Below are 16491 nucleotides of genomic sequence, written 5' to 3'. Positions count from 1 at the left end.
ATTCAACTCGACTTACATACAATGCATTTTTCAAATTTCATGACAACTCACAAAAGGTTACCTTCATAAATAAGGCAATTTCACACAAAAAATAGTATCATATTGATAATCGTTCATAAATCATAACTAGTATATTGTTATTTGTATTGTACAACACTAGGTGATAAAAAAGAAATATATCATATAAAAAAATCAGTAGTTTTATTTTTATTTTTTACATTATTTCGCTTGTTCAAACAATTCTCCTTAAAATATATTTATACATTTATTTATAAATTAACTATATTTTATGATAAAAAAAAACATTATATACAATTAGACAATAGATACAATTAATAGGTATAATACCATTTATAAATGAACAACTCTCATTATGTTCACTTCCAAAAATTATTAGAATCAATACTGCTACAACTCGCGTTTAATTATTTTACATTAACCGCTAAATCTAAATATTCTATCTGTTTAATTATTAGAACTTCGCCATTAGAATTTTTACACACAACTTGTTAAAGACATTTAAAGACAGTTCATTATTGCAAAATATAATAAAACCTAATTTATAAAAATCATCAGTATAGTTGTATGAAATATTTAAAATAATATCTTCATAATGAATTAACAAAAATTTTAATCGAATATTATTTAATATAATATTACACATACTACATACCTATCTACACATAAATATTACATATTAAACATATAAAACTTACATTCGATACTTATATTATTATAATAATTAAATAAAAATATTGATTAATACATTTTTTCAAATATGTCAGTTTAAAATTTAAATATTAAAAACGAAATACTAGTAATGTATGCACAATGCACACACATTACTAAACATATTATAAAACATACATTCAAAACTTAACTGTAATGCTTATATTACAATAATAAGTAATTACATTTTTTTAAAAAACATCAATATTTGATAAACAATAAACCATATTTATGAGAATTTTTTTTGTGTATGGTTTTTTATTTTCTATAGGTTTTTCTTTAATAAGTTATTTTTATTATAAAAATTTTATTAAAATTATTATTTTAAGTTATATCCAATTACTTTTTATACACGTTTCTAAAAAAAATATTTATAGATTAAATGCGATATTAGATATTTTAAATAATGGATCTATACGCTTTGTTGGGTATTTAAAAAAGATACACAGCCACACAGGTTCCTTTGGACTTGGGCATTACTGTAGGCAACTTATTTATAGTTAAGGCATACTGGATTTCCGACTACGTTATAAATACTGTAATATTTCATTCCAACTCAAATTTAAATGCTGAAAATTCTATTTTATTTTTCAATACTCATAATAAATATCTGATATTGTGTTATTCGGCAAGTATCATACATTCATATAATTTGACTAGGTACCTAAAAAAATTATCAATTTGATACGATACAAAAAGACATAAAATAATTGCTCTCTAAAACTATCATAATTTTGGTTAGGTTAATGAAACCAAACGTGTAACAGCATTGTCATTGGTGTACCTCATATTAAATCACTCTTATAACTTCTTTAGATTTTACAAGTGATAGGTTTGAAGGAGTAGCTGGTTATTAATATACATCATTTATATTTTCCACATACCTTAAATATTTTTATACGATATAGGGAAACTATTTGTATGTGGTTATTTACCATGACCAATGTAGATAATTAAAAAAATATAAATGAGTCCAAAAAGATAAGTGTAATTTAATACGGTAGTATCACTAATAATGTAAATAAAAATTACCAAGCAGTATTTACAAAATTAGATGTATTCAATTTGTTAGGTAGATTTTTTAAGAAAGATACATAGATTCAATGGGACTTTTAATTCAGTTAATAATTTGCCATTAGTACCTATACAAAACTATGCATTTTATACTAATATTAATTTCATTAGATTTTACAATTAATGTGTTTGAAGGAGTAACCAGGATATTTTTTAACATGAAAATACAAACTGTTTATGATCCACACATCTATAATATTTATATTAATATTATTAACTTGATTCTGTCTAATTATCTCTCGTTTATTTCTTAAACAATTTCTTATATGTTCAGCACTAGTACATATGGAAGCAGCCAGTAGATCCTCACGACGATCAGATTGGCGTTACCACTCGAGCATGTCTAAAAGTAAATCATCCTCACCCTATGTTTCTTTCCTAATGCGTACATGGGAGTTCTCATAATTTAATCTCCTGTATCACATCATTAGAAGCTGGTCTATGCGATAAAGATTGAAAAAACAATATTGACAACATTGACTAAATTAATGACGGATAGGAGAAGTCGAAAAGTGTAACGGCGATAGACAAGACGACAGTGGAATTCGCTCCCAAATATTCGGGTTGTGGTTAGTTGTGTAATCAACTGACAACGTAGTGGTTAAAGCTCGACGTCAGGTCTGCAATCTACCGCAGGATTTATCTTTTAGAATGGCAAATACAAAAAAAAACCACGCAAGATAAAAAAACTATGCAGATCAAATAAAACTACTTCTAAACGACATAAAAACCAGTTTATAAATTGAGAAGGAGATGAAAGAAAAGATTTTGAAACAGATTGATGAAGACCTAATAAATCAGATTTTTGATTTTGAAAACATATTTTTATTATAAATTGTCTTAAATTAACTGTGCGCCAATAATTGGATATACATGATACTTTTGTTGAAGTCGCTTGAATGCACTAAAGAGAAAGAACTGTTTTGTAAGACATTCATCCCGAACCGTATATTATACGGTCGGTGATGTGGACACACCGAGTGTGGTGACTCTTGGTTGAGACCACCGCGAGCATAATGATTGATGGATCGTAAGCTGAAGATCATCCCCGTCTGTGTCGTCGTTGACCATTCCATACTCTCGATGATTGGATAGATCCGCGTTACCTTCAGAATCACGCACGTTTGGCGATCACTCAGTCAGTCGCGCATGAAAACATTATACATCAGCGTCACTGTCAAGGGTGAAATACGATGTAGGGAAGACAGTGGTAAAGGGCAAAGTGAGGAAGGAAGCGGTGGATTACTTGTAGATGAAGAACGCGAAACACAGTGGTCTACAATCGAATAATTATCGCTGTAGTACCGAAAAAGGTACGGATTCACCAGGGTGCATCGGACATCGTGACGGGACCCCGTAGTTCGTCCGCCTCCACGGATCGGTGTAACATTTGTAACGGAAGCGGGCGCAAAGCGAGGGACTCCTACAAGCTACGGAAGTCGTGCACTGTCACACCTCGTCCGTCCACGAAGACGGTTGAAACCATATGCGTCGATTATTGGATATACATGATAATTATTTCTTTATTGTACCTTCAACTTTTGTTGCAGTCGCTTGAATGCACTAAAGAGAAAGAACTGTTTTGTAAGACATTCATCCCGAACCGGTTGTAGTACCGAAAAAAGTACGGATTCACCAGGGTGCATCAGACATCGTGACAGGACCCCGTAGTTCGTCCGCTTCCACGGATCGGTGTAACAAATGTAACGGAAGCGGGCGCATAGCAAGAGACTCCTACAAACTACGGAAGTCGTGCACTGTCGCACCTCGTCCGTCCACGAAGACGGTTGAAACAATATGCGCCGATAATTGAATATACATGATAATTATTTCTTTATTGTACCTTCAACTTTTGTTGCAGTCGCTTGAATGCACTAAAGAGAAAGAACTGTTTTGTAAGACATTCATCCCGAAACGGTTGTAGTACCGAAAAAAGTACGGATTCACCAGGGTGCATCAGACATCGTGACGGGACCCCGTAGTTCGTCCGCTTCCACGGATCGGTGTAACAAATGTAACGGAAGCGGGCGCATAGCAAGAGACTCCAACAAACTACGGAAGTCGTGCACTGTCACACATCGTCCGTCCACGAAGACGGTTGATACCATGTGCGCCGATAATTGGATATACATGATAATTATTTCTTTAAAGTACCTTCAACTTTTGTTGCAGTCGCTTGAATGCACTAAAGAGAAAGAACTGTTTTGTAAGACATTCATCCCGAACCGTATATTATACGGTCGGTGATGTGGACACAATGAGTGTGGTAACTCATGGTTGAGACCACCGCGAGCATAATGATTGATGGATCGTAAGCTGAAGATCATTCCCCTCTGTGTCGTCGTTGACCATTCCATACTCTCGATGATTGGATAGATCCGCGTGACCTTCAGAATTACGCACGTTTGGCGATCGCTCAGTCAGTCGCGCATAAAAACATTATACATCAGCGTCACTGTCAAGGGTGAAATACGATGTAGGGAAGACAGTGGTAATGGGCAAAGTGAGGAAGGAAGCGGTGGATTACTTGTAGATGAAGAACGCGAAACACAGTGGTCTACAATCGAATAATTATCGCTGTAGTACCGAAAAAGATACGGATTCACCAGGGTGCATCAGACATCGTGACGGGACCCCGTAGTTCGTCCGCTTCCACGGATCGGTGTAACAAATGTAACGGAAGCGGGCGCATAGCAAGAGACTCCAACAAACTACGGAAGTCGTGCACTGTCGCACATCGTCCGTCCACGAAGTCGGTTGATACCATGTGCGCCGATAATTGGATATACATGATAATTATTTCTTTAATGTACCTTCAACTTTTGTTGCAGTCGCTTGAATGCACTAAAGAGAAAGAACTGTTTTGTAAGACATTCATCCCGAACCGTATATTATACGGTCGGTGATGTGGACACACCGAGTGTGGTGACTCTTGGTTGAGACCACCGCGAGCATAATGATTGATGGATCGTAAGCTGAAGATCATTCCCATCTGTGTCGTCGTTGACCATTCCATACTCTCGATGATTGGATAGATCCGCGTGACCTTCAGAATTACGCACGTTTGGCGATCGCTCAGTCAGTCGCGCATAAAAACATTATACATCAGCGTCACTGTCAAGGGTGAAATACGATGTAGGGAAGACAGTGGTAATGGGCAAAGTGAGGAAGGAAGCGGTGGATTACTTGTTGATGAAGAACGCGAAACACAGTGGTCTACAATCGAATAATTATCGCTGTAGTACCGAAAAAGGTACGGATTCACCAGGGTGCATCGGACATCGTGACGGGACCCCGTAGTTCGTCCGCCTCCACGGATCGGTGTAACAAATGTAACGGAAGCGGGCGCATAGCAAGAGACTCCTACAAACTACGGAAGTCGTGCACTGTCGCACCTCGTCCGTCCACGAAGACGGTTGAAACAATATGCGCCGATAATTGAATATACATGATAATTATTTCTTTATTGTACCTTCAACTTTTGTTGCAGTCGCTTGAATGCACTAAAGAGAAAGAACTGTTTTGTAAGACATTCATCCCGAAACGGTTGTAGTACCGAAAAAAGTACGGATTCACCAGGGTGCATCAGACATCGTGACGGGACCCCGTAGTTCGTCCGCTTCCACGGATCGGTGTAACAAATGTAACGGAAGCGGGCGCATAGCAAGAGACTCCAACAAACTACGGAAGTCGTACACTGTCGCACCTCGTCCGTCCACGAAGACGGTTGAAACAATATGCGCCGATAATTGAATATACATGATAATTATTTCTTTATTGTACCTTCAACTTTTGTTGCAGTCGCTTGAATGCACTAAAGAGAAAGAACTGTTTTGTAAGACATTCATCCCGAAACGGTTGTAGTACCGAAAAAAGTACGGATTCACCAGGGTGCATCAGACATCGTGACGGGACCCCGTAGTTCGTCCGCTTCCACGGATCGGTGTAACAAATGTAACGGAAGCGGGCGCATAGCAAGAGACTCCAACAAACTACGGAAGTCGTACACTGTCGCACATCGTCCGTCCACGAAGACGGTTGATACCATGTGCGCCGATAATTGGATATACATGATAATTATTTCTTTAAAGTACCTTCAACTTTTGTTGCAGTCGCTTGAATGCACTAAAGAGAAAGAACTGTTTTGTAAGACATTCATCCCGAACCGGTTGTAGTACCGAAAAAAGTACGGATTCTCTCAAGGGAGATCTGATGAGATCAACACAGAGGGTCAACAGATTGGTTCGATGCGGCTACTATGACTGCTACTGAGCAAGGCACAAGGGTGACTGATCAACCAAAAACGTCCTGGTCCAAGTGTATTGATAGTTCTCATGAAGTATCGGATGAAAAACGAGCGAAACTTTTCAGTTTATTGGACAAGTATCGAGCCACTTTTAACGACCGCCCTGGGTTAAACACGTTATATAGTTTTCGTTTTGATGTGTCGGAAGATGTTCCATTCAAAATGAAGCACAGTATATTATAACGAACACCAGACCCCCTGTCTCATCAACTCAGATTCATCACAAGTGCTGGTACGAACAGGTCTGGCCGATCGCGTGTCACAGTGCGCTGGTCTACCCGACTGTTATAATAAACGAGGTGAATATTGAATAGAGTACTTATAACTAGATATAATGGATAATTATTTCATTAATATACTTTCCATTTTTGTTGCAGTAGCACTGAATGCATTAAAAAGGAAGAACTGTTACGAAAAACATTCATCCCAGACTTCATTCCATCCCAGTTGAATGTATAGATTTTATATTGGTAGATGAGCAAAGTCAACCAATTATTGGAAACAAAAACATGCTTGTATATTTTTATTTTTATTTTTAATTTTAGATACTTTATTTACTTGACTAATTTTAAATATTTTTTTTATTTTAGACTAGTTGTGTAATTCAAAATTAATAATTATTACAAATCTACTCTTAAAGAATTGTCACTTCAAATGATTTTATTGATTAATTCAAATGCTCGACTCAGTAAAGGAATTGAAAATATGGACAACAAATTACATGATATTATGAAATCTGATGCTAGAGTTCGGGCACTGGCTCTTCCAAGTCAGTGCCTAAAATGTCAGTAAAGGGCAAGATATTTGTGACACAGATAATTGTAAGCTGAAATGTCGTTAGTGTAATATTTGTACACATGTATTTATTTGTGAATGCCCCGATTTCATTATTCAATCAAACACCGTATTGTTCCGCGTCCCCGACGACCGTAACAGACTTTACTACTATACTTTATTATTTCTAGTTTTACGTTCAACAATTGTATGTTAATATACCCAGTACTGCCACCGAGCTTCGTCTAGCTACGTGTGTGCATATAGAATATTTTTCATAAATCGTGACAATAAATTATAAACCGAACCGTAACATTATATTTTGTCTAATACAATTTATCGAATTTTAACCTTATCCTGACCTGAGCATCAGCTATTCCAGAGCTAGTAGCTCCATTTGTTAACAATATAATTTTTTGTGAACTATAGTTGACTTTTAAAGGGTTGTTATAGGCTGCCAAATTCTTAAAGTTAGATTATGTAATAAGTGCAAGTGTTATGTTTTTACAAAATCAACTTAATTCTTCAAATTGTCTTGAAATCAGAGCAATCAGTTTACAAAGTCATATAACTGTGTGGAATTTTGTTATAGAAATCTGAAGCATATATTAAACAAAACTGTTTGTATGATAATCATAACTTGATTCTCTATATTAATCAGTAATTAATTATAAATATAATGATTATTATTTTCAGAGAAGTGGTAGAAAATGATGAATTCCTATCACTAACTTCTGAAGATTTGGTACAAAATCAACTTAATTTTTCAAATTGTCTTAAAATCAAAGCGTTTAACTGTGTGGAATTGTTATCGAATTCTGAAACATTTATTAAACAAAACTGTTTGTATGATAATCATAACTTGATTCTCTATATCAATCAGTAATTAATTATAAATATAATGATTATCATTTTTAGAGAAGTGGTTGAAAATGATGAATTTCTATCGCTAACTTCCGAAGATTTGGTACAAAATCAACTTAATTTTTCAAATTGTCTTAAAATCAAAGCGTTTAACTGTGTGAAATTGTTATCGAATTCTGAAGCATTTATTAAACAAAATTGTTTGTATGATAATCATAACTTGATTCTCTATATCAATCAGTAATTAATTATAAATATAATGATTATTATTTTCAGAGAGGTGGTAGAAAATGATGAATTCCTATCACTAACTTCTAAAGATTTGGTACAAAATCAACTTAATTTTTCAAATTGTCTTAGAATCAGAGCGTTTAACTGTGTGGAATTGTTATCGAGTTCTGAAGCATTTATTAAACAAAACTGTTTGTATGATAACCATAACTTGATTCTATATATCAATCAGTAATTAATTATAAATATGATTATTATTTTCAGAGAAGTGGTACAAAATCAACTTAATTTTTCAAATTGTCTTAAAATCAAAGCGTTTAACTGTGTGAACATCATTTTTAGAGAAGTGGTTGAAAATGATGAATTTCTATCGCTAACTTCCGAAGATTTGGTGAAATTTATATCTTGTATTTTTTATACAGTAAAACCACACACTGCTGTACAGAAAACAAACAACAGAAGAGAATTAAGTAAATTATATTAGGAAGATTTTTTATAAACGATTCTCAAATTTCGCTAGACTTGAGTATTGCGTGCAATGATTTATTTACGGTTCCGGTGTACAGGGTTATAGACAATATAATATATACCAGAATATTCAAGTCAAATACAAACCAAATTGGGGGTTATTATATTTTTATTCAATATTTATTTAAATTTTTATTTGTATGTATGCATAGGAATTCATCATTTTAAGTACAATTAATAGTTTTCCCTGTATTCATTTATAATTTAGACGTGCCTAACATTTTAAAATAAGAATTAAGGCAGGTATAGGAACATTGATGCAGCCTACATTTAAAATGAATAGTTAAGTAACAGTAGTATACTATAAAAATTTAAAAATGTAATATAGGTGCCTAAACAATACAGTAAACAGATTTTTAAGTCCTACTATAATAATTAAGGTTAGAATTACAATTAATTTTCTAATTAACAGTTTATCTTACCTAAACAGTCAAATGATAGGCCCATTAAACTCCATTTAAATAAACTTATTATTGTAATAGTTAACTCTTAAGTTGAAACACTTTTTAAAACTTCATCAGATTGATGAAAAACGAATGATCCTGGCTGTTCAAAATTAAAATCGAACTGTGGAAAAAATCCTACTCAAATGATAACTTATTTTTCGGCCATATAACGAATCTGATGGTAGTATAAACCACTTATTTTCTGCCATCAAACAGAATAGTAAAGACATTTAATAACACGGTATGGTAACACCTGCCTGCTTGATGCAACTTATAAAACAAAAGTTCTGCGGCTGAACTTTTGATGGATGGTCGGATTTTGAGTCCCGATTCCGAACCACTTTTGTGCGTTCGTTGAACACGTCTGATCGTTACGACTTGTTGAAAGCGTGTGTCCAGCGCAAAGACAAACATGTCAAGAATTATTTCCAACCTAAAGTACGATTGTGCCGAGATTTGGTTCTCCCGTTCGCAGAGACGAGGGACCATGTGCTGAAGGGACTTCACTCGCATGACTGTTTTTTTAACTCCCTTATTACCTTGAAAAATTAAGGTAATAAAGGTGGTTTAATATATCCATCTGAAGATGTACTCTACATATGTTTCAAAAGCGAAAAAACCTTAAAACAATATGACTTTTCAAATAAAGTTATTAACAAATTAAAAATTCAGTCTGAAGTTCTTACTTATTTTATATACAATTCAAATATTTTTAAGTCACTACAAAGCCATAGCTGCGAAACCAGAAGTCCATTAACAGATCATGTAACTCTTCTCATAAAATCTTTAACGTCAAAATACATTAATTTAAAAAACAACTATAGTTTGAAAATGCTCAGCGAAAAAAACCCTTCACTTAGAACATGGTACAGTTCAGTTCTGATTCAGTGTTATCTAAAAAATTCCAATAAGAATTTTAGTGTAACCCAATTTAAAAAATGGATAAGAAAATGGATAGTGGAAAAAATTACGAAAGACTTAAAAATTAAAACCCCGAATAACTCGGTAGACCCTAACGATGGTGATGGTGATTGCGACTATGGAGAATGCATTGAGTGCTTATGGCCATGTGAGTCATACTCGTCCAATAAATGTTGACACCAATGTCGTGTTCGTCGCAAATTGAAATATGAACAATGGATAATACGAGGAAAAAGTAAGAATTAACTATTTGTATCTTAATTATATTGTAAACATTGGAAATTATGTTCAGTTGAAAGAGACTGTTTTTTTAACTCCCTTATTACTTTAAAAAATAAGAGAGGTAGTAATGAAGGTGGTTTAATATATCCATCTGAAGATGTACTCTACATATGTTTCAAAACCGAAAAAACTTTAAAACAATATGACTTTTCAAATAAAGTTATTAACAAATTAAAAATTCAGTCTGAAGTTCTTACTTATTTTATATTCAATTCAAATATTTTTAGGTCACTACAAAGCCATAGCTGCGAAACCAGAAGTCCATTAACAGATCATGTAACTCTTCTCATAAAATCTTTAACGTCAAAATACATTAATTTAAAAAACAACTATAGTTTTAATATGCTCAGCGAAAAAAAACCTTCACTTAGAACATGGTACAGTTCAGTTCTGATTCAGTGTTATCTAAAAAATTCCAATAAGAATTTTAGTGTAACCCAAATTAAAAAATGGATAAGAAAATGGATAATGGAAAAAATTATGAAAGACTTAAAAATTAAAGCCCCGAATAACTCGGTAGACCCTAACGATAGTGATTGCGACTATGGAGAATGCATTGAGTGCTTATGGCCATGTGAGTCATACTCGTCCAATAAATGTTGACACCAATGTCGTGTTCGTCGCAAATTGAAATATGAACAATGGATAATACGAGGAAAAAGTAAGAATTAACTATTTGTATCTTAATTATATTGTAAACATTGGAAATTATGTTCAGTTGAAAGAGACTGTTTTTTTAACTCCCTTATTACTTTAAAAAATAAGAGAGGTAGTAATGAAGGTGGTTTAATACATCCATCTGAAGATGTACTCTACATATGTTTCAAAACCGAAAAAACTTTAAAACAATATGACTTTTCAAATAAAGTTATTAACAAATTAAAAATTCAGTCAGATGTTCATACTTATTTTATATACAATTCAAATATTTTTAAGTCACTACAAAGCCATAGCTGCGAAACCAGAAGTCCATTAAAAGATCATGTAACTCTTCTCATAAAATCTTTAACGTCAAAATACATTAATTTAAAAAACAACTATAGTTTTAATATGCTCAGCGAAAAAAAACCTTCACTTAGAACATGGTACAGTTCAGTTCTGATTCAGTGTTATCTAAAAAATTCCAATAAGAATTTTAGTGTAACCCAATTTAAAAAATGGATAAGAAGATGGATAGTGGAAAAAGTTATGAAAGACTTAAAAATTAAAACCCCGAATAACTCGGTAGACCCTAACGATGGTGATTGCGACTATGGAGAATGCATTGAGTGCTTATGACCATGTGATTCATACTCGTCCAATAAATGTTGACACCAATGTCGTGTTCGTCGCAAATGGAAATATGAACAATGGATAATACGAGGAAAGAGTAAGAATTAATTATTTGTATCTTAATTATATTGTTAACAGTGGAAATTATGTTCAGTTGAAAGAGACTGATTTTTTAACTCCCTTATTACTTTAAAAAATAAGAGAGGTAGTAATGAAGGTGGTTTAATATATCCATCTGAAGATGTACTCTACATATGTTTCAAAACCTAAAAAACTTTAAAACAATATGACTTTCAAATAAAGTTATTAACAAATTAAAAATTCAGTCAGAAGTTCTTACTTATTTCATATTAAAGATTTTATTTTAAAACCTATACTACTATGAGTCGGAAGATTCTGCTGATTTGATAGAAATTGATACCGAACACTCGATTAAACCTCCTCCTCCTATTTATATAAAAGGAGTGCTTTATTTTCAGGGCCTTTGTACCAAATTAATTGAACTTATTGGAGTTGATAATTCCATATGCAAATCCAGTGGATCGCCTAAAAATTCAAACAAAAAACCCTTAAACTTTTAGAGAAACCATTCGGCTCTTAAAAGAAGTGAAAGCCGAATATCACACCTATAAACTAATAAAAGATAAGCCATTAAGCATAGTGATTCAGAACCTACATCACTCTACAGAAACTAATACTATCAAAAATGAATACTAATCAGTAACTTTAAAGTCCACGCTGTACAAGATGTGGAGCCAATAATCCATTAACAGCCTGTCCAAACTCTCGTGAATATCCACCGAAATGTGCTCTGTGTGAAAATAATCATCCTTCCAACTACAAGGGCTGCACCATACACAGAGAACTTTAACAACGCAAGTGTTATGAACCCCTGTCTTTAGGTAGTAGTTTTAGCTTACGTAGCACCTGTCGACCGCCGTCGCGAAATTATGTCTAACAATGCGACGTCAGTCGAGTGTCACACGTCGAAACCATAATACGTTAAAAGATATATTAATTAATCTAAGTATATATAATAATTCAGTTGTGCACCTTCTCAATTTAATAAACCAGTAGTAAATCTATAAACTTGTTATGTGTTGATTTCTGACGAACCCAACCTACCAAATTTTCATAACCGTCTTCTGGAGGAAACCAATTGACGGCGAACTCAAGCTGATGTTAACCGGACCAACCGGGTAAGTCATAACACAAGTATCCAATACTAGTGTAATTTCAGACAACAAATTTATTTTGATGCAACTGAGTCATTTAAAAAAGGAAGCTACGCAAGTGGCAATATTATTAACCTTTTGGGGTCGGATGGTACTTGTGTATAAGAAATTAATGGATTCCTATTTTTTAGTGAATTTCTCAATATCTGATTCAGAATAGGTACAACTACTATCACTATCAGAAATACAACTATCATTATTATTATCAATACCAACCTAATTTAAAATTTTTAATTTCTATCAATTGAGCAATGACAGTATTCGGGTTAAATGGTGTTTTTTTCTTTACCGTTTACATTATGTTGTGTTATGATTTCGACTCCTCCCTCTGCATCGCTAGCAACAATAGAATCTTCATCCCATGCACGTAACATATAAATGCTGCTCTATCTGTTTAAGTTGTGGGGAAGTTTGCCTTACCGAAACCATTGCGTCAGAATAAGACTGGGCTGGTTGTGGCGGCAGCAGCAGTGAATGTATCAGCCATATCCTCCGTATTATTATACCACTAGTCATGCCACCATCATTACTATTCTCCATTGACTGATTATTAATATTTTTACCAAATTGACCCTTTCCATACGAAGACTGCATGGGTGATTTACAGTATTAGGCATGGTTTTACGGCAGACAAATAATGGTTTTAGTATGTTATGGTGTTGGATCATTTCATCTTTTATACTACTCTCGCAAATAATACATTTCCAAATCAACCTAGAGAAAAATACCTCTAATTAATATACAAACACCAAGTAAACATTAAAATATATGATGGTATACTTACGATTGTTTGATTTTAAGCAAACGTATACTGAGAGTAGGCCACATTTTATTTACATCATAACTTAATTATGCCTCATAATTTATGAGTAGATGTATGGTAGGGTAACTCGGCGCCACTGCTGCAGTGTTTAGAATGCTGCTATTTTGAAATGTATTCTAATTATTACTGTTCAATATCAACTGGTTGTCCTCGTCATTAAGAAATTCACTAACTGAAAAAAACAAACGTAGGTAAGACACTTACACACAAATGTACACGGGTACACTCATAACAAAGTACCTTTTGTCATGGGTACACTGTCAAAAAGAATTAGTACTACTGCTATTTGTATTTTTTTTTTTTGTAATAGTTTCAATAGTGGGAGCGAGTATACGTATAAGTATCAAGCAACTACAGTCTACAACACTCACGAGAAACTACCAGTTACCACACAGCACTCACATAGTACGTACAACCATTGATTATAAATACACACCTAATTGTTCATAAAAATGTCATATTAATAGGATGTAAAAACTGATTTCTTCCTAAAAAATTAGGATAGAACCTATACATATTATTGTGCCTGCTTGGTCGAAATAAATTGAATTCATAGCCCGAAATGTTAAAAAAATGTGTTTAAATTTTAAAGCTGTTCTAGTTTTATATATTTCTTTAAAAAGACAAATGAAAACTAATTTAAATTGCATATTTGCATATCACGTTAATAAATTCTTTACAAGTGCCCTCCCCCCCCCCCCCTTAGACTTTGGAAGCTTAAATTAAAGAGGATGCATAATATTGTCTTAAATAAGAAGGAGGCGTCCCCGTAATTTAACCACTGGGTTCAACCTATACTACAGTAATAGTTCTATACTATAGTGAGTAATATAATATATACATGAGCACTAACATTATAGGTCTGGGTGATACATGCTACAGGATAAAAGCATGTCCTCTCTCATTATTTTTCAACTAAGCATTCATCCATTGAATTTAGTATAATAAGTATTTAAGTATTAGTTATAAATAGACTATAACGTAATACAGGAATATATAGGTATTTATATAACGTTGTGATTGTGCCTTAGAGACGGTCGGTTTAGAAAACTTGTTATTATTTTACGACCCCAGTCGTCAACTCCACTTAAGCTTGAAACATTTATGATGATCTTAGGTTGTTAAAATATCAAAGAAGACAAATGTATTAAAAAAAACAAGATACTCTCAATCTTCATCATCAATCCATTAATATTATTATTTTTCTAATAAACCAGAGTGGAGGTGTCATGTGTATTTGTACTTTGTGCATGAAATGTAAATCATTTCACTGTGGGTTACGGTCTAACAGAATCATAGATATATAATACAAAAAAAAAATATGTAAATAGTGCCTATAGATAATGAGTATCGAATCAATATATAACTAATTAAAAATATATACTAAGTACTAACCTGCAGGCGCCTGCAGGTAAATTTAAAGTAGGATACACATTTACATTCAATCTATTTTCCAGGACTAGAACATTTTTCAGCAAATTATACTGAACAAACAAATTTGTTCTTGAATGTATGATGATCATCTGCCGTAAAGCCCACCAGCTTTGTCCATTCCAAAAGCCTCGCTGAATCCTTTTTCTCATTGGGAAAACGATGGCAGGCCATATCTATAAACAATGCAATATAATATATAGATAATAATTACATAAGAAATCAAATTCAAAATGTCTTAGATAATGAATAAAATTATATGTTTATTTTGTAAGTTTACAATGCATTAAGCGCAGATTTCTAAATTCCGGTTATGACAATTCAACAATCGTACTGGTATTCAAGAAAATTGTTGTAGATAATTACAAAAATTCTATTGTCTTGGCTTAACCGCCGCGGTCAGCGGTGAAATGTGTCTAGTAGCAATTCACCGCCACCGCTGCAGTGTAAGTGGACCTTAAAGGCTCTGTCAAACAGAAAGCGTTATTTTCACGTCAAGTGATTTTGTAATTTGTTAAAATGCCGCGTTATTCACGCGCGTGAAAGCACCACGCCGACGACCTATTTACCGCTTTAACACGCGTTATAACGCGTTCTGTTTGACAGAGCCTTTAACGTTGAACATTCAATTGTATACTTACTTTTGGCAGTAAAGCCATTAACAACGCATTTCGATTGATTTTACTCAAGGACATTTCTGATAATGTCTGACAATAACAACGACAACACTTTTAAAAATGACGTACATTGAACAGTTTTAAATTCACATTTCACAAGACACAAATATAATATATTTTATAACAAATACTACACGAGTGCGAGTCGGTGAACATATTATATCATTATAGCCTATAGGTAAGGTATCGAGCATTACATTTTTAATCTGGAAATTAAACGCCAGTAAACAGTAAACAAGTCAAACGTTGAATCGCGTAAAATATTTAGGTTATGAACCCGATGTCCATGTGAAAATTAATATGATGTGAAACAAATTGTAAAGTAGCTCTCGTACGTTCGTACATGATGAACATTAGAGGACCACCTGTGACCTAACCTCTAATTTTCATGCTCCCATCATCGAGATGTATATACTGAGTTGGGGGCAGTTGTCCGAAAAATGATAAGGTAGCTTATACCACGATACCATACCAGCATATACCAGCCACGATTAAAGATATACTGGTTACCCAACGGCCTATGCTTTGCACAGGCAGAAAACGGCTACGAAACCGCGATATGTTATGGACTGCCTACTAGCACCATCTAGGTGATTAACTTAGGAACTATTTGTCATCACGAAATATTCAAAAGGAATAAAAAGATTGTAATTATAAATAATTAGTAATTATAAATAATTAGTAATTATTAAATAGGTAATAATATGGCTAATACCACAGAAAAAAATGTTAAACTTATTAGAACAAAAGACAATAAATACAGGAAATAATATTAATGATTAATTATAAATATTTAATAGTTAAAAGTTATACTAAATAAAATAAATAAATTATTGATATCAAATTATTATTACTTCACAAAATTAAATATTAATGATATTGTGTCGTGCGTGCTACA

General features: G+C 33.4%; 1 long non-coding RNA gene across 1 annotated transcript; it reads right to left on the bottom strand.

The window, feature by feature from the left end:
- Nucleotides 1–3954: 3954 nt before the first annotated feature.
- Nucleotides 3955–15987, bottom strand: LOC107884991. Its single transcript, XR_001680263.2, has 4 exons — nucleotides 15558–15987; nucleotides 14881–15092; nucleotides 13447–13657; nucleotides 3955–13376 (listed from the first exon to the last, which is right to left on the bottom strand). It is a non-coding gene; the product is annotated as an uncharacterized LOC107884991 (long non-coding RNA).
- Nucleotides 15988–16491: the final 504 nt, after the last annotated feature.

This window comes from Acyrthosiphon pisum, chromosome A1 (genome assembly GCF_005508785.2).
Source record: "Acyrthosiphon pisum isolate AL4f chromosome A1, pea_aphid_22Mar2018_4r6ur, whole genome shotgun sequence".
NCBI lineage: Eukaryota > Metazoa > Arthropoda > Insecta > Hemiptera > Aphididae > Acyrthosiphon > Acyrthosiphon pisum.
This window is presented reverse-complemented; position numbering and strand designations above follow the sequence as displayed.